The following is an 18,372-nucleotide window of genomic DNA, read 5'->3' on the forward strand; positions in this document are numbered from 1 at the left end:
AATGGTAACTCATATAAAAAACAAACTGTAAAAACCAACCCAATTAATGTACATGAGGATGAGAAAGATCTCTCATGCTATTTAGCTAAAGTCAAGTTGTTGCTTCTCTTTCCCAACATTCAGCCAAAGCAAAAGAGAGAATTGCTTCATTTTGCTTTTTTGGTACCCTTAAAAGTCCACAGATTCTTTGAAGCTCTGAGTAGAGGCCTGACATGTTTAAGTATCTATCAAAGACTTCAGTTAAAGCAATGAACTCTGATTACAGAATTTAGGCATCAACCAGCGAGGGAGAATTTTAAGAGAAAGCAAGGAATCTCCAAGACATTTTACAATGCACTTTGCCTCCACTCAGGCTGTGATGTTTTGTACACTCGGCATTCTTCCACTCCGTGTGACTGCTCAAATAACCCACTGACACTTGTCAAAATATCCCCAACGAGGGGCTGGCCCCATGGCCGAGTGGTTGAGTTCGAGCGCTCCCCTTTGGCGCCCCAGGGTTTCGCTGGTTCGGATCCTGAACGCAGGCGTGGCACCGCAAATCAAGCCACGCTGAGGTGGCATCACACATGCCACAACTAGAAGGACCCACAACTACAAATACACAACTATGTATGGCGGGGCTTTGGGGAGAAAAAAAGGAAAAATTAATCTTGAAAAAAAAATCCGCAACGATATTTTCTACCATCTTTCACAATCCTTCCCCAAACAGAACTTTTTAGCCTTGCTGTTTTTTCACCTAATTGTCAATCTGAATAGATGCTTATGTTCCAACTTTTTATGACTGTAACATTCTTACATAGTCATCATATACGTATCTTATAGATTTTTACTTTATTTACACAACTATAAATACATACCTCTGTTTTCCACGTGAAACTACAACCTATCTATATGAAGAGAGAACATCTGATTGCTAAAAATGTACCAAAACTCTTAGGTAGTGTTATATAGACCTACATGTGAACTGAGAACATGAATGGTAAAAATTGTAAAAGCAAAACTAGGGTGAGTTTTCAAGTGTAAAATCATAACGTTTCAGATTTAGTATCTATAAATGGAATCATATGTATACAGCAATATTTTATTTCAACTGAAATTTCGAAAGTAACAATTGTTTTTTTAAAATTAGCTATAATTATTGAAACAACCAAAACAAACAGAAAAACCCAAAATTCATATCAAGATCTTATGGATTTACTCATCCTGTTATTACTACACAGGGACTACGCTTAAAATTACCATCAAGAAACGTATGGTGTGAATTCAAAATGGAAAAGGAAGAGAAAAATTAAGAGCATAACATTTTGTCAACAGCATTCTAGAGAGGTTGCGATACAGATAAATGTAAAAAAATATTGTGAAGTGCTATTATCTCACAGCAGGGACTTAAAGGAAAAAACACTAACAGAGTATACTTTAGTTCAGTTGGAATTCAGCAAGCCCTCCTACAAAGCTATGTCTTAGCATTATAAAAAAAAACCCTAAGCCCTGTCTCCTCTTGTTAGCTTGTGTTCCTTAAAGAACAGAAAGCTGTGATAAGAGACAAAATGGAACTGGCATTTGCCAAATGACTCTAATCCATCTTCCCAAGGACTAGTTCTCATTAATTTCAGGATCTGAAGTCACAACCAGAAAATCAACAACAGCAGCAAAAATGGGTAAATGGCTACTTAATGATGGGCTCTGAACCTTGTTCAATCCCAAACTGAGACAAGAAAACATTAAAACAGATTCAACATTAAACATGAAAATAGACGCATAAATTCTTGTGCCTTGAATGATAAGTAAAATATTCTGAAGTCAAATAGTGATTAATCTCTTGGAATGTATCTCAGCAACTTATTCAATAATTTAAATGAACCCACTGTGCTATAAAGTCATTTGACTTGGTTCCTTTATTCAGTTTCAATAACCTTCCACCTATTGAAGCCGAGAAACTTGGATTCATCCTCGGTGCCTTTCTATCTCTCAATGCTCCACTTAATTCATTAGCAAATGTTGTCTGTTCTACCTTCAAATATATCAGGGCTACTATCCCCACCCCCACTGCTATCACTCTGGCCCAAGCTTCCATCATCTTTTATTTCTACTGAAAAAGCTTCCTATTTCCACCTTATTCCCCTTTAGTCAACTTCAAAGCATTTCAACAGTTGAGGCAGGTTGTCATTCCTTTGTTCAAAACCATGAAATAGTTTCCCATTTCAGTCAGCATAAAAGCCAGTTCCTATAATGGCCTTAAAGACCCTATAAAATTAGTCTCTCTTACGTCTCAGAGCTCATCTCCTCCTTCTCCAATTCTCTCTACTCCACTAACTGGCCTCATTTTTTGTATAACTCAGGACGTTCTCTCACCCTAGAAGGCTCTTTCCTCATGCCCACAGGTGAACTCGCTTACAACCTTCCAATATGTACTAAAGAATCTCTTCCCTAGGAGGCTCACCCTATTGAAAACTGCAACCTCCCAGCACATTCCCCAATACCCCCCACCCCCACCCGGCTCTGCTCCATGCTTTTTCCTTGGCACTTATCATCTTTTAACTTACTCTATACTTTTCTTATTTATTGTGATTATTCTTACCCCACTAGAACATAAACTCCATGTAGGCAGGATGCTTTGGTCTGTTTTGGTTCACAGATATCTCCCCAGCACCAAGAATTACCTGTCCGTAAGTATTTGTTGAAAAAAAAATCAATGAGTGGACAACATTTTTTCTTTCTTCCATTACTAACAAAGCACTTTTAGTTCCATACTTCCCTTTTATTTTCTTTCGTGTTCTTTTTTGAGGAAGATTAGCCATGAGCTAACTGCTGCCAATCCTCCTCTTTTTGCTGAGGAAGACTGGCCCTGAGCTAACATCCATGCCCATCTTCCTCTACTTTATACGTGGGACGCCTACCACAGCATGGCTTCTGCTAAGCAGTGCCACGTCTGCACCTGGGATCTGAACTGGTGAACCCCGGGCCGCTGACAAGCGGAACATGCAAACTTAACCGCTGCACCACCAGGCCGGCTTCCCTTTCATTTTCTAATAGACATTCAGGGAGAATAAAATTTATAGACTAGCAATTAAAATGACTTGTGTTACCAGCTGATCATTTCAAGATAGGGCATGAAATTAAGGCTGGCTCTGACACAGCAAGGTAAATATCATCATGATAATGGTACGAGTTATATATAGTCAAAGGAAGCAGGAAGTTTCTGAGGCAATCACAGAAAAAAAATGGCAACAGGAAGAGCTTTGAAGATGTATTCCCCAGATAACGTACAATCAAAATCAGCACAAGAGAAATGCTTTTGGAAGGGGGAGCGCCTCCTCGCTCAGGTGTGAATTCTCTATTAGCATGCTAAGTGGGTTGCTTTTTAAGTGAAATGATTATGATAGTCCCTACTACAAAGAGCTAAATGTCAGAAATGGTTCCCCCAAACACTCATTAATATTAATTCCCAAGGCCTCCTGCTATCATAATTTCTGGTCTTTATTCTTTAAGTGGAAAGTTCCCACAACACTCCCAACATTTATCCTTTGACTGTACTTGAAATTCTAGAAGAAAACACCATTGACCAAATATGTAACAAAACAATGTTAAACAAAGGAAGCTAAAAAGTAGTTTAATTGGCCTTAATCTTTACCGCTTTTCCTCTGCGCACTCTGTCATACACTCTATATACAGTTTTTAATCAAATTTGACTCTATTTAAATTAGAGTATGTTTTTCTGTCTTTCTCTCCCCTTGCTCCCACCGTGTGTGTCTGTGTGTGTGTGTGTTTGTGTGTGTGTGTGTGTGTGTTCTGGCAAAGCAGAACTGAGCTAACATTTATCAAGCTCCCTGTATGTACCAGGCACCATCTCAATCCAAGTCCATTTAACCTGAAAATAATACTAAAATGGAGTTTCCTTTGCCCATCATCCTTCAACTGATAAGTGCTGGAGAAATGATTTGGTCTAAGGTTTGCAATTTAGAATTTTATGTTATTTTTCTAAACCACCTTACTCCTTCTGTTAGAAACAATGGGGATGATGTCAGTCTATTTTCTGATTAATTATTAAGAGGAGAGCTCTGATGGAATAAACAGTGACAATGATAATATTCAGGAATGGAAGACATAGGCAATTTCCTAATTTGATATCCAGAAGAGTAAAAGTGAGTTCACTAGTTTCTCTGACAGTGTATAATCTTGAGGAGTTAGTAACTCATTTATGTCAAGGTGAGATTAAGCGTTCTCAGGTGGGATGAAAAGCTTGGGTACCCAGAGACCTATGCAATGAAACCAACCACAGAACTTCTTTGGCTCCTAGAAGGTCAGAATTTCCCCAATGGAACCTTGAGGTAGAAAAGCAAGTTGAAAATCTCGAAAGTCACTCTACCTCACATACAGAGGAAAAGCTGAAGACAAGTTAAAAACAGAGATAAGAAAGCCTCTTTAAATCTACTCCTGGAATTTTTCAGTAGCTGTCTTGCAAGTCAAGCCTCTGATATTTTCTATTAAATTGCAACTAAAAATAAATGTTTTTTAGCATGTTTACTATCCGAGGTCCCTAAAGCAGGCACAACAGACTACTGTTTTGAAAACCTATATAGAGATTAATCAACAGTTGGCAGGGTTCTGATTATGGAGTTTTGCTAAATGACAAGTCTTGATTAAAAGCTAAAGACAATGTTTTTCTTAAACCTAATTTGCATGGGCTGTGGTTGATCTTACCTTTAAATGTAATTTGCTAGTTAATTCCAACTCAAATTAAATATAGACTTGGAGTTAAGAGGTATCTCAGATCTTATTTCATCAAATCTCTTCATTCTACAGATGAGAATGTAAGTGACTTTCTCAACAAAATTAAAAAACAACCACCACAAAAAACAAGGAAATATATATATATTCTAAATCTCAGACTTTGACGATCACATTTGCTAGGACTACTGTCTATTAGATAAGGAATTCGTTCTTTTCTTTCCTCCTGTTCTGATTCCAGGCCCAAATAATCTACCCAGTCTGGAAGAAGGGAGGAATTCATTCTTCTTCATGCATGTTTGAAATTCAACATGTGCAATTGTAACTATCTTTGAAGATGGGTTAACATACATGAAGCTGTGCATTAAGTTTTTAAAACTTTCCAGAATTATAGAGGGTGAGTAAAGGCAGTTTAGACATGAGGTCCTCTCATGATAGGGCATGAATTGAGAATCACAGCACTCCTCAAAGACTTCTGTTGCTGACCTGCATTATCCAGAAATTCCCGTAAGAGCCCGACTTGTAGGATCTGACACAGAAGGAAACAGTCTTTAGAGTGCAAATGTGTCATTTGTCAGGAGAAACCCATAGATCTAAAAATAGCCCTGCCATAATTTAGTTCATCAGATTAGTTGGCTCAGGAAATAGGACACAAGACTTGTGCAAGTTGATGGGATTGGAGTTGGAAGAGGTCATTGTGCATTTTCAGAGATGGCAGACTGTGGTCAGCCCTAAAGTGTAAAGAACCATGCAACAGAAGTAACAGGCAGCCCCAAGTCAGCAAAACACCAAAGAAGGAAGAGAAGAGAAAAACTAATGTAATGTTTGTGGGGTTTTTTTGAGGAAGATTAGCCCTGAGCTAACATCTGCTACCAATCCTCCTCTTTTTGCTGAGGAAGACTGGCGCTGAGCTAACATCCGTACCCATCTTCCTCTACTTTATATGTGGGACACCTGCCATGGCATGCTTGACAAGCAGTGCATATGTCCACACCTGGGATCCGAACCGGCAGGCCTCGGGCAGCCAAAGTGGAACGTGCAAACTTAACCTCTGCACCACCCACCAGGCCGGCCCCTAATGCAATTTAAGGGCTTCCCAGCAATGCGACTTGGGGCAAGTTTCCTCATGTCTACCTTCCCTGGACATAGCGAGAATTAGAGATTGTAACTCCAAACACAAGGGATGGCACAAAGCAGGTAGTATGCAAAAATGGTATTAGCAGTTGTCATTTTTTAATCTGCTCTGCACCTCCTCTGTGCCAGACACTCTACTAAGCATTTTGTGTGCATCAACTGATTTAATACTCACAGTAACCATCTTACAGATGGAAACGTAAATTGCAGAAACAAGTATAGAAGATATTTATACAGATGTTCCTCTGATTTCGAAGCCCATGACTTTTCTACTTCTCTTTATGTGTGTAACAATAGTATTGAGAATTAACTTACACTGAGAACTTACTTTGTATTAGATCTCTCATTAATACTCACATCTAACGTATGAATTTGAAACTACTATTCTCATTTCACATAAGAGGAACTCAGGCACAGGGAGGCTGGATCACATGCCCAAAGTCATACTTTGGTAAGTGGGTTAGTTTTCCATTCTTGTTTGGGGTCATTTCTCCATGACACACAAGTAACACAGGTACTCAGCTGTCAAGCTGAAATGAGCCAGAGACTAAGTTTCTCCTGATATTTTGTCAAGTTTTAGACATGCCATATTTTAATAAAGGCTCTAATTACTGCCAAGTTGGGATAAACAACAAAAATGATAAATTTGATAATCAGAGAGAATTCTTTGTTTCATATTAATGAAAATGGATCTCAAAGGGTGGCATATACATGTACCTTGAATTCAAAGACAAGTTAGTGTTAAAATGTACAACTTGCATAGCTTAAAAATTTTTAAAAATTAAACACATCAAATGGAGTATTCTTTTATTCCTCAAAGTATGGAATAATATTTAGGTCATAAATGTTGTATATTTTCAAAGTTTATCATAAAGATATTTCACTGTAATATTTCCTTCCTGAGAATTCAATCAGTCCATAAGGTATTTGATGTATACAATTGGAAAATATAAATGATTTCATTGGAAAAATGTACAGATTTGAAATTCTATAATTTAACATTTATAAACAGGTATCTTAATTTAAAGGATTTTTTTTTCAAAGTTGGACACTTCATATTAAAAGAGACATTTTATGTCATAAAACTCTTATAGCAGATATTGTAGAAAATGTTTACTATAGGTCAGGTACAAAGATAAGTGCTTCAGGCATAAACTCATTCAATCCTCACAATTACCATATAAAGCAGATATAGTTTTCGATTTATATTTCCAGCTTAGGAAACTGAACCTCTAACCAGAATCTGAACCCAAGTCAGCATGATGTCAAAGATTGAGCCTCCATAAAAGGCTAATGGTCAAAACTCTTTTGTTTCAACTCTAACTATTGAAAATACTTGCAAAATCTATTTCTCTACCTTAACAGATATAGAATCCAGAATACAATCTGAATTTTAGAGTGAAGTTTTTGAGAGTGTAGGGAAAACTAAATGAGTACCAAGGTAACGCTTTGACATCTTTGTTCACGTTCCTTTGAGTACAGTGAGTATAATGTATCCTTTATGCTCACAATAAAACCAAATTGTATTCTATTAACAATTGTTTTCATTTTCAGAGGTGAAGGAGAAATTGTTTAGCCCATATATAAAAAAGGCAGATAACTTCTCTAAGTGTATTATATTTTATCCAGAAGAGGGCACTGGCAGACATTCAACCCAGTATATGAAACTTTGGACAAAAGAAAGCAAAGCTCAAATATAATAAGTGCATATTTCAGCAAGATGTACTTCCTTTCATGCCTGCAATGCGACTGTAAGGAGCATTAATACATCTGGATAAAATGATATTTTCAAAACTGACGCTAGCCTTTTTAGCAGCTAGCTAATTTTAACAGCCAGCAAAAGAGTGTGATTCTAGTCAGTTCCTGGCTAAGGGTTCCACATTTTTCCCAGCTTTACTTTCAAGGAAGTTTACACTTAGCATTGAGTTATAAAAGTCCTTTCTATCCACGATGACAGCATGTTATGTAAGGTGGCCATGAGCAAAATGTTCATCATGATACCAAGTCTTCAAAAACGATTCTGCTTCATGGAAGCTTAGAAGACGTAGAAGTAGAAAACAATGGTAGTTTTGATAAGGCTGGTTTCCTGAGTGGCTGAGACAAGTGATTTACCAATCACATAATTGCTTCAGTTCATTTTAATTACTGGCTTTGTCTTCTAAGTAATTCTTTTCTTTTCCGCACCGTAGAGATATGAAAGTACTCTTCATTTTGTGTCCAGGGTTTATACTCGGAAACTCTCTGGGAATAATTGTCATTATTAGAGCGTTGTCTCTTTTTCTCTTGTGTTGTGAAACTCCATCTGCCATACCTGAAGCTCAAATGACAGAAGTCCTTATGAAAGAATCGTCTTCCAGTGTGGACCAATTAACTTTACTCTGTGCATCTGGCCTTTCAGAAAAACTCAATAGATAATGCACTCAAGGTCAAAATGGGTCAACTTGAAAACTGTCATTACAACAAATATTTTTATGAGTATATTCACATATATGTCTAATGAGATTCTAACATGTATCCATTTGTACTATGAATTTATTGAATTTTTCAGTTAATTATTGTCAATTAATCTGTCAAGTAATTGTACTGTTTGCCAAAATGAGCCCTCACACTAAGTGTGTCTCTGTCCTGTGTTACTACTGGGAGGCAGAGTGGAAGAGGTTCTAAGTTAGAGGAACAGGGAGAGTGGAACCAGGTTCTCTCACTTGTTAGCTGTGTAGTCTTAAGCAAGTTCCAGGGGCTCTGCAGTCAATTATTACATCTATAAAATGAGGATACTATTTACTATTTAGAGAATGTTGCGGGTAAGCATATTGTGCTTATAACCCCTATCAGAGTGTCTAATTGCTGGAGAAGCTCAATAACTGGTAGCCATTGTTTTTGAATGTAATTTTCATAAAAGGCCCAGGCCCTGACTGCAATGGGCACTTAGAATTTTGGCACTGAAATGGCAGAGGCGGCAGCAGTAGAGTATGTCACTTCCCCCAGGTGACTTCATAGCCTTAAAAAGCTGGGGACAACCAGAACAATGAGTGGGATTCACATTCTCTTTGACGCATGCCCACTCTGAAACAACCCATCAACATATGCCAACTGCGAGATGGCGTCTTCAGTGCAGTCAGAATCTAAATGCACACGAGGTCCTTTCTGTATTCAAGCCTTGTAGCTGAGATCAGATGGCACTGCCACTCTGAGCTGATGAGGAGCCAAAAGTCTAAAGTCTAAATGTATATTATACCGTCTGAACCGAGGCAGGGACTCTTAATACTACCAGACTCAATACCCACTTTTTATAACAAATATTTTGTAATATCTCCTTTGCTATGCTAAAATAAAATGATTAGCTCCCTCTAAACATGATTTTAAATCAAATTAATGTGTAAACTGTACTATAAAAGAATAATAGGAAACATACATAAAAGTAGGGTATGTATTATAATATGCAAATGCATAGGTACAAATATAGTAGATGACATGGTTATAATGAGTAAGTTTGGATTTTGGAAATATAAGACAATAGGCAAATGTGCCAGTTATTTATTCATTGTCTCTAAGCTCCAGCCTTACTCTCCATATTCGTCTCCATGATGCTGAGCCTGAGACTCTGCAAACCACATTCCTGTTTTGCCAGGTTCTCCCTGTTAGCATCTGCCCCCAGCGGCACTGGAGACTTCAAAGCCGGACGACGAAGAAACTTGCTCGGTCCCACCTGCCTCCGGGAGCCTCTCGGCTGCTGTGGCTCCAATGAGCATCACTCTGCAAAGCTTCATCACCCCAGCAGCTGAAGAGCCTTTTCCTGGAGGCAGCTGAATACAGTTTGTGGTTTTGTCCAACCCTTGGAGAAGCAGCTTCACCTGCCCCTGCCTCCCTCAGACACCAACCAGCCATTGTTCCTTCCTCAGTGGTGTGGATTCCAGTTTGACGGCCCCTCCTCTGAACTCAGACATCCCAGCACCAGCCGAGCCAGCCTCCTCTCTAGAGGTCTGAGTTTGAGCTTCCCAGGGTCTTGCCTCGAAGTTTCTAAGTTTTTCCCCTTTTCTCTCAACCTGGAGTGCAAGCTCCTTCCTGAAGGTGCTGCCTCCATGATACCTTAGAGTTTCTGCTTCACATTTTAAGTTACCAGCTGACAGCTTTTTACTAACTAAGAATTCTTTATATTAAATTTTATCTGTTCAAATACCTAGCGTCATTTCTTTCTCCTGACCGGACTCTGACTTCTACATCTACTGAAGATTGTCAAGATTATTTCTTTTTTATTTGAACATCTGAAATAAGGACTACAAGGTATGTTTACATGTACACATAAAATCATAAATACAACTGGGACTTATACTGACTGATATGAGGATGACACACTGGTGACCAAGAAGCCACTGGCAGTACTGCCATGGATGGTACCACTTTCAAAGATGGTGATCAACTCTTGACAATGTGCTGAACAAAACTAACTACAGTGTCCCCTGACTTATAACGTAGTTTCATTCATTCCTAGGAAATTCAGTACATTTATTAAAACAGTGAAAAAACACTTTGTCTTTATATGTCAAACATAGTTATGTAAGACGAAGAAATTCACTGTGCAGGACAGACAGGCACTGATGTACATCTAAAGACTCTGATCCTGAAAACTAAAGGCCAATCGTGGGACTAAAACTGCTCCAAAAACCCCTAAAAACAACTCTGGGAGTAACGCCACACAGTAACAATCAAAAAAGGAAAAAATAGGCAGGTGAGGCTATTCTCTTTGTGAACTGAGTTGAGGGGCAACTCATCACATTGGCCTTGGACAGCACCGAGCACATGGACAGAAGCTCCCCTCATATTTCCTTGCACTTGATGAAAGTCTGAATTGAAATGAAGTGTTTTTCTAGGAGGGATAACACACTAAAATAAATCATTAACTACCTAGAAACATGTTTTAAAATTAATTTAATCTGTTAATTTTAATAGTAAAGAAATAAAAATAACATATAATATGAATAACATTAATATTAATGCATAATAATAGTATAGTATGCAAAGGCCTTGGCACAGCTACTTTAGATCCTGAGGGTGAATATAATTATCAGTCTAGTTGTCCTGGAGGGCCCTAATACAGGACACCAGAAAGGTAATTATGGTTTGAGAAGAGAAAAGCAAAAACAAAGATAATAATAGTTTGAAATCTTAGCAAAGATGTTATACAGCAAAAGTGTAATGAATAAAGGAGCAGCATGAAAGCATAGGGTTAGGTTAGGGAGCCCTAAAAATGCAGGGGGAGTTGGGTGAGAGCATATACACACATACAAATGTTCAATATATGTGTGTATTTTCACTCTGGAAATCTATTAATGTGGACACAGATATATACATATTGAATACCAATTGCACACATATCTTTACTTCTTTGGCATAAATAGAAGACTTTTTTGTGTTTTATTCAAAATTATTAGAGTTGACATATATCACTTTGTATATCCTGTATTCCAAATATATAAAAGAGGAATTAGAAGGGTAAAGTAAAAAGAACAATGGAATTTAGCAAAGGTCAACTCATGAAACATCTGTAAAACCAGGAATGAATGACAAGTTACAGAGCAAGGGTGGTCAAAATGAAAAAAAACAAAACCATAAATGCTGATGGTCTGGTTAAATTGCTGTTCAGATGGTGAGCAGAGATAGCTAAGGAAAGAACTCTAATCTCATTTAGACATTAGCATTGGAGATTAGACCTCCTTGAAGAATGGTGATCACTGTCCTGGTATATCAAGGACAGTTCTGACTTATGCCTGTTGTCCTGGTGTTTATTACTTTTCATTCTTATAAAAAAAAATCCAACTTGGATGATGGTCACCCTTGCTTGAATACTTAGAAGAATTAAACTTGATAAGAACAAGTAACATTCATTGAAAATCTAATATGAGCCAAGGATTATACTCCCAGGCTTCCATCTGTGATTTTATTTACTCATCAGAACAACCAAGCAAGGAGGTGTATTTACCCTATTTTACATCTCAGGACTCTGAGAGACTCAGAGAGCATATCTGACTTTTCCAAAGACATGCAGTTTCCAGCCATCAGAGGCAGGATTCCAACCCACAGCTATGGGACTTCAAACTGCCACAAGGTGCCTGGATTATTCTTTCTGAATGAAGGGTGGGCACGAAAGACAACTAACCAGGAAATAGAGATTTTTTTTTTAGGCAGCCAGAAGGGAAGAAACTGGACCAAGTATAAACTGGCATCTTGTTTGAAAAATCGAGAAATTTTAAAAATTAAGAAATCATCCACAAGATATATTTGAAGCTAGACTAATTTATGTCCACTGCCAGTCTCAGGCAAACAAGCAGAGAGCATGACTATGAGACTGAGTCATAAGAACAAAAAAGCTGTGTTCTGGAAAGATCCTCCTGGGTACTCCAAAATCCCAGGTGGTTGCCCCACAACGCCTAAGACAAACTTGGTTGCTTTGCAGTTTGACTGTATCAAGCCTGGAGATGACTGACACGTTCCTTTCAAAACATAGTCACAAGGGGGCCTGTTCTAAAATGGCTGAGTCTTTTAGAGCAGAAAGATTCAGAATTGAGCATTTTCCAAAATTTCCATAGATGATCAGAGACAGTGTTAGAAACCCACTATCACTTAGTGGATCTGTCTAGGATGAACAGTTTTCCAGTATGCTTCTAGATAAATTTACAGTGATCTCGATGAATTCTTTTGTCTCCTTGATCATAGTGCCAAATTGTATCTATTTATCACGTCCCCTTTAGTAAGCAGCAAAACAGACTTGGCTGACACTCTGCATATTCTTTATGATGCAAGTTATATAGAGCCCAATATCTCAGACCAAACCAATAGCACTCAGATGCACCAAAGTAACTCTGAAGCTGAGGGCCAGACTGTTGACATCAAAAACTCCCTGTGGGATGTAACACGATTGCAAGAGTTCACCACTTTCCAATTTCCAAATAACCAACCTCCCCTCCCTCACGGGAGAACTGCCTTCATCCTAGAGCTCATCTGTCACACAGTACTCCAAGCAGGTTTGAAGCCACTCTGTGTGAGCAGAACAGAGGTGATAGGAGAAGAGCTGCAGTGTGTGGAAAGCTCACTGCTGACTGAGGTCTGTGTCCAAACCGCAAGCTAAGAGCCCTGCTTCAACTCGTCACAGTGAGCCATCAACCAAAAGAAAAGTGATGAACATGAGCCCAAATCTGGGAGACCAGCCACATTGGAGTCACGTGTTGCTCTCTCCCTCTTCAAGGTGAGGACTGACTCCCATCTCCGGCATTACCTGTGCTTCTACAGATGGACCTGCCCTAATTCTGCACAATCAATGAAGCTGCTTTGAAGCCCCACTAGCTACTCTGTGTATCGTCATTAGCAACAAAAACTTCCTTTCTGCCTCATGCATCCTGAGTCTCCATGCAGAAAACAAGCAGATAGTCTGTCACCAGTTTACTTTCTTACTTAATAACCCATTTCTAGAAAGGCATGTCCCTGGACATTGGCACTTAGAATGATAACGTGGCTGATATACCCAGTTGTAACACCTGGGTAATCTTCTAAGATTTGTTTCTTACAAACAAAGAATCTATCATTATTTTTTTCTGAGTAAATGCTGCAGAATAACATGTGGATTTTTTCAACAATTTACATATAACTTTTATGTTTTTATGCTAAGGCAGTATGTGACAGTTCATAAATATGTTCCATTTACAGTAATTAATAATTTACTCTTGTTCCATTCTATTGAAATATTTATATAAATACACTGTGCATGATAATTAGCTTGATTAGATTTCGATACAGAGCCATGAAGCAAGCAAGAATTTATTCAGAAAGTAGGAGATGTTAAAAATGTTGCTGTAATTAAAGATGACTAAGACTAGAGGAGGTCAGACCCAGGGTATGAGCTGAATCCTGAGGTCTGCACACTCAGAGAGTACCCTTCAGCTGTCATTTTGGGCTGACCTGTCAGAGGACATCAATTAGTGTGCTTTCATGACAGAAAAGCCTACCTTGACATCCAGGTGACCTCCTGGGGGGGCCAGATGCCTAAAATTACTCAAGAAGGGGCACAGCTTTTTACACCAAATTGAACTTTAGACTTTAAAATATAAACACCCCGAGAAGAGGAAACAGGTTGACTTGAATCTGCGTTAAGATGTAAAGGACAAAAACCTCTTTTTTCTCAGTTTTGGTAGAAGTAGGGAGAGAACTGTAGGCTACTGAATATAAATCTGCTGGAAAGAGGACCTCTAGAAAAAGACAAGAATACAACACCGAGGAACAAGGCTCTCGAGGGGCCACCTCGAGGTTTGGCCAAGGAGTCGGGCAGTTTTCCTTCTCCCACCGCAGGTTCTCAGCTAAGGGTCTTCTCCAATTAACCATACACCAGATTTACATGATCCTAACATTCACTACTTAAGCCTTTTTTAAATTGTCTGCCAAACCTAAGAATTACAGTACAGTTGGTTTCTAAAAGGAAATAGAGTGCACCCATTCTTTATCTCAAACACACTTTGTGTTTTCCCTAAAGCAAAGTGCATTTCCAGAGAGTACAGCGATTCATAGAAGAATAAGAACCAGTTGTACAGCATACATCCCTGAGAGTAGTAAATCGAGATTCTACCAGTGATTCCTTTGTGAAAGACAACCTCCAACAGAAGTAAGTCGCCAAATACTTATTTTACTGAGCATCCTTTCAAGAGACAAAAGACAACTCTACTGAAAACCGATCTAATAAACTGGGCATGAGTGACTCATTTTGCACAAATGATAACATAAGCGTCAGTTATTTCCTAAATGCTCCCAGTTAAACCACATTACAGGAACTCTAAACCAGTAGTAGTGACAAGAAAATGTTAGAGGAAATGGCAGTGAAAGGCATTTTCTTTCCAAAAACTACTAAGATATTTAACAGGGTTAGAAGTGAGTTCCTTACCATTCTGGATGGCTGCTGAGTTGATGCCTGACAAAATACTTGAGGGATTTCAACAAGAAATGGTGATGGGAGTCAGAAAAATGGAAACGCTCTTTGTTGAGAACTATTGTCAGCTTGATACTGAAAGTGGGAAAGCTTTGTGCTTATCTGTCGTAAGCAGCAAAGCAGGGGCTTAGAAGCTAGTGCCCAGCCTCCTCCTCAGGGAAAGCCCTGAGGGGCAGAGACCAGTGTTCTACGATTGACTTGATCAACCTTGATGATTAATCAAGATCACATGGAACCCTGCTCCGCCACTGAATATCAAAATAATTCAGACAAGCCAGTGAGTGACTCCCATGCAACTCAAATACGACTAGTAATAAGCAATTTGTACACATACTAATGAGAAATTTTCCATACAGTTTCATGTTATCCTTCTAACTTTCTATATAAATAAAACAGGTATTACCCATTTTGCAGATGGGATAACTGATGCTCAGAGAATCATATAGTAGCAGAGAAGTAACTCATATCCAGATCTCCTCCCACTTCCCCATCCTCATCTACTATTCTTCCCAGGACACTGCCTCCAGAGAATTTCAGAGAGAGCAACCCTTCTCCTCGCAGTGTCCACAGGGACTGGGGACAAGAGCCAGCTCCCAAGTCTTCAAGTGCTCGTTCTAGTGCACTGCCAGGAGAAAGGAACCACAAAATCACAAGGGAATCACTGTGAAATCTGCCTGGCAAAATACTATTTCTCCAAAAAGTCCATTTTTCAAAGCTGACATTGAAGGTCTATTTGCCATCCTTAAAAGTCTGATCAAATTTGCTGAGGAGAGAGAGAAAAAACAAGAGGAGATGACAGGAGGAATAAGTAAAGATCCAGATTAAACTCTCTGTAAGGCAACCAAGGAAGAGAGCGAATACCAGTGGTAAATCACAGGCACACAGCTTAAGAGGTGCTAAAAATATCTCTGTTCTGGAAGGAAATGAAAGTTCTAGAAGCGAAGAAACATCAGCTTTCTCGTGGGATAATGCAAATACTTCACGTAGTTTTAGATCACAAGCCTTACAGAGTAGAAGGAAAAGATTTACCTTATGATGGACTCCTAAGTATATTGACTATCTTCCTGAGACCAAGATGATAGTACTCTCATACTCTGTGAGGACATTAACAAGATTTTGTTTGTTATGAACTAAGTCCCTGCTCTTTTTGTCTAACAGTTCAAAAAGCATCAGTTTATGATTAACATCATGTTTCTATTCCCTTCCAGACTTGATTTGCTTCTGTTAACAAATGATGCGTGTTTTTAGGCATGGCTACTCAAACTGTGGTCCTTACACAGACAGCATCAGCATCACTTGGGAACTTGCTAGAAATGCAAATTATCGACCCCCACCCAGACCTGCTCAATGAGAATCTGCATTTTAACAAGGTCTCTATGTGGCCTATACACACTTTAAGTTGGAGAAAGACTGTGCTAGAGGTCCTTTACCTGCATAGGCAGAATTTCAGGTCCTTACCTGCCCTGCCATGGACTCTTTCTCCCATTGTCAGACATAAGATAATGCAGAAGTCACCAACCATCTCAGAATCAAGTATTATTCGCTCCACAAAGGTCCTTCTGCATTATCGGGATCCAGGTTCACTTACACTTGCTGTCCACTAAGTTAGTGACAGAGGCTGATGTTCAGTCTCATTTCTCCAACCCCCTACTTCAGGGTTCTTTTTAGTGACCACTCTTTTTTTTTATTGTTTGCCATCTTGTGATGTCCCTCTCCCCATTGACCACTCTCCCTCCCCCAATAAAAAGTCATCAAGCAAGGATGACCAAAGTCAAACTAAAACAATGCATTTATCCTCATTATGTCCAAGGACTAAGGATCCTTCTGGTTCCATTCTTTGCCTAAATCGGTCATCACCATCATTATCACTGTCCACTCTCTAATAACAACATTTTACTATGATCTAAGCTCTGGGCTTGCACTGAAGTTGCAAAGAAGTTTCAAAAAGAATGAAAGTAATAGCAACCAATACCTACTACACACGCAGTAGCTGCCAGAAGCTGAGCTAAGCCGTTTGCTCATTTAATCCACACAGTATCTCCATAATTATAACTCACAATAAGAGTAAATTCTATCATTATTACATTTTACAGATAGAGAAACTACAGAAGGTAGAAAACTGAAGTAACTTGCCCAAGGTCACACAATGAGTGGCATTTATTCGTTTATCCCTGGCTTGAAGGGATTGGTAATTTAGGAGTTCTTTTTCCCAAAGGAGTTTGCCTTCTAGCAAAATGAAAAGCCTTAAGAGGAAGGGTGAAATTTCAGCAGCCACTAGCATGAGGGCTCTTTTTTGTCCCTGAAATCACAAGCCCCACCTCAGTGCCCTATTCACAAATGCGAAGGCATATTTAGGGATTAAATCAACAGTAAAACACGTTTCCAGAATCCAAATTAGGTTACGGCAAGGACTGTGTCCAAAACCCAAATCCAGGGTGTGTAGCAAGATACAAGTGATGCAAGAACAATGCCAATTTTCTCATGTAAGGAGGTACTGCTCCACCGAACTGTGGCCATACTGTTTTGATTGAGAGGACATTTGCTATGGAACTTAGAAAAATGAGGCTAGTTGACTCATTTCTTAATGCCAGTAAACTAATGATTGTGTCCTGAAGGCAGTGTATTATGTTCGAACTGTTAGAATTCCACATTTTAAAAAGGAAATATTTTTCCATAGTTTCAGAGTCTTTTTTTTTTTCTTTTTCCAATAGAGAAGAAGAAAATTGCTGCCAGTATTAAGTAGGTCTAGAGGATTAATTATGTATTTTCCCCTGATCATTTAATTGACCATGGTTGACCTCTATTGGAGCAATTAAATTTTTTTCATGAGGAACCACTGACCCATTTTATTCCATTTTCATGCCTCCAATATTTGACAAGATAGTGAAAAGAATCTAGTTTGATTATAAATGTTTATGAATCCCTAATTGCTAGAAATTCCAAGACACCTCCAGGCATTTTTATCACTGATAATCACTATCTTTGATGGAGAGTTTTTCTGTATTATTGGAGAGTACATTTCTAAAAGCATGAAATATTACAGTGTTAAAGATAGCTAATTGGGACATGAAGACTGTTTCATTTGTTTTGGTTTTCCAACAGCGTTTGGCTGACACATTGTTCTTGCAATATATTCAGTGATCCAAAGCCAGCAGCTTTTTTAAATGTAAAAAATTAAATGAGAACTGCCTGTCCTTTTGTAAACTCAATTTTCAGAGCATTTCAGGGCACTCAACCAGATGAATGAGTTAGTAAGAATATCATGAGATATTAGATTAAACACAGAATGAATTTAATTTTAAATGATCAACGTGATCATCTATTAATAATCAAGTGCCAAGATATATTGCCACATATTATAATCAATATTTTGCATATTCAATAAACACTCATCAAAGATGGTGATGGATTCCAGACTGTAGTAAATATATCGATTACAGGGTCTTTACCTACAGCATTTTACATTCAAACAGATCAGCAGGTTTTACATTGGATCACACAATTAGTGCTGAGAAGCAGTTAAAAAAATGATTCAGCTTCAA

The 18,372-nt window shown here is 38.5% G+C and overlaps 1 protein-coding gene across 2 annotated transcripts in view; it reads right to left on the minus strand.

Annotated features, from left to right (window-relative positions):
* Positions 1 to 18,372, minus strand: part of FGF14 (fibroblast growth factor 14) — a 594,044-nt gene that overhangs the window by 304,181 nt on the left and 271,491 nt on the right. The window lies entirely within an intron of this gene.

The sequence above is a fragment of the Equus caballus genome, chromosome 17, assembly GCF_041296265.1.
Source record: "Equus caballus isolate H_3958 breed thoroughbred chromosome 17, TB-T2T, whole genome shotgun sequence".
Lineage (NCBI taxonomy): Eukaryota > Metazoa > Chordata > Mammalia > Perissodactyla > Equidae > Equus > Equus caballus.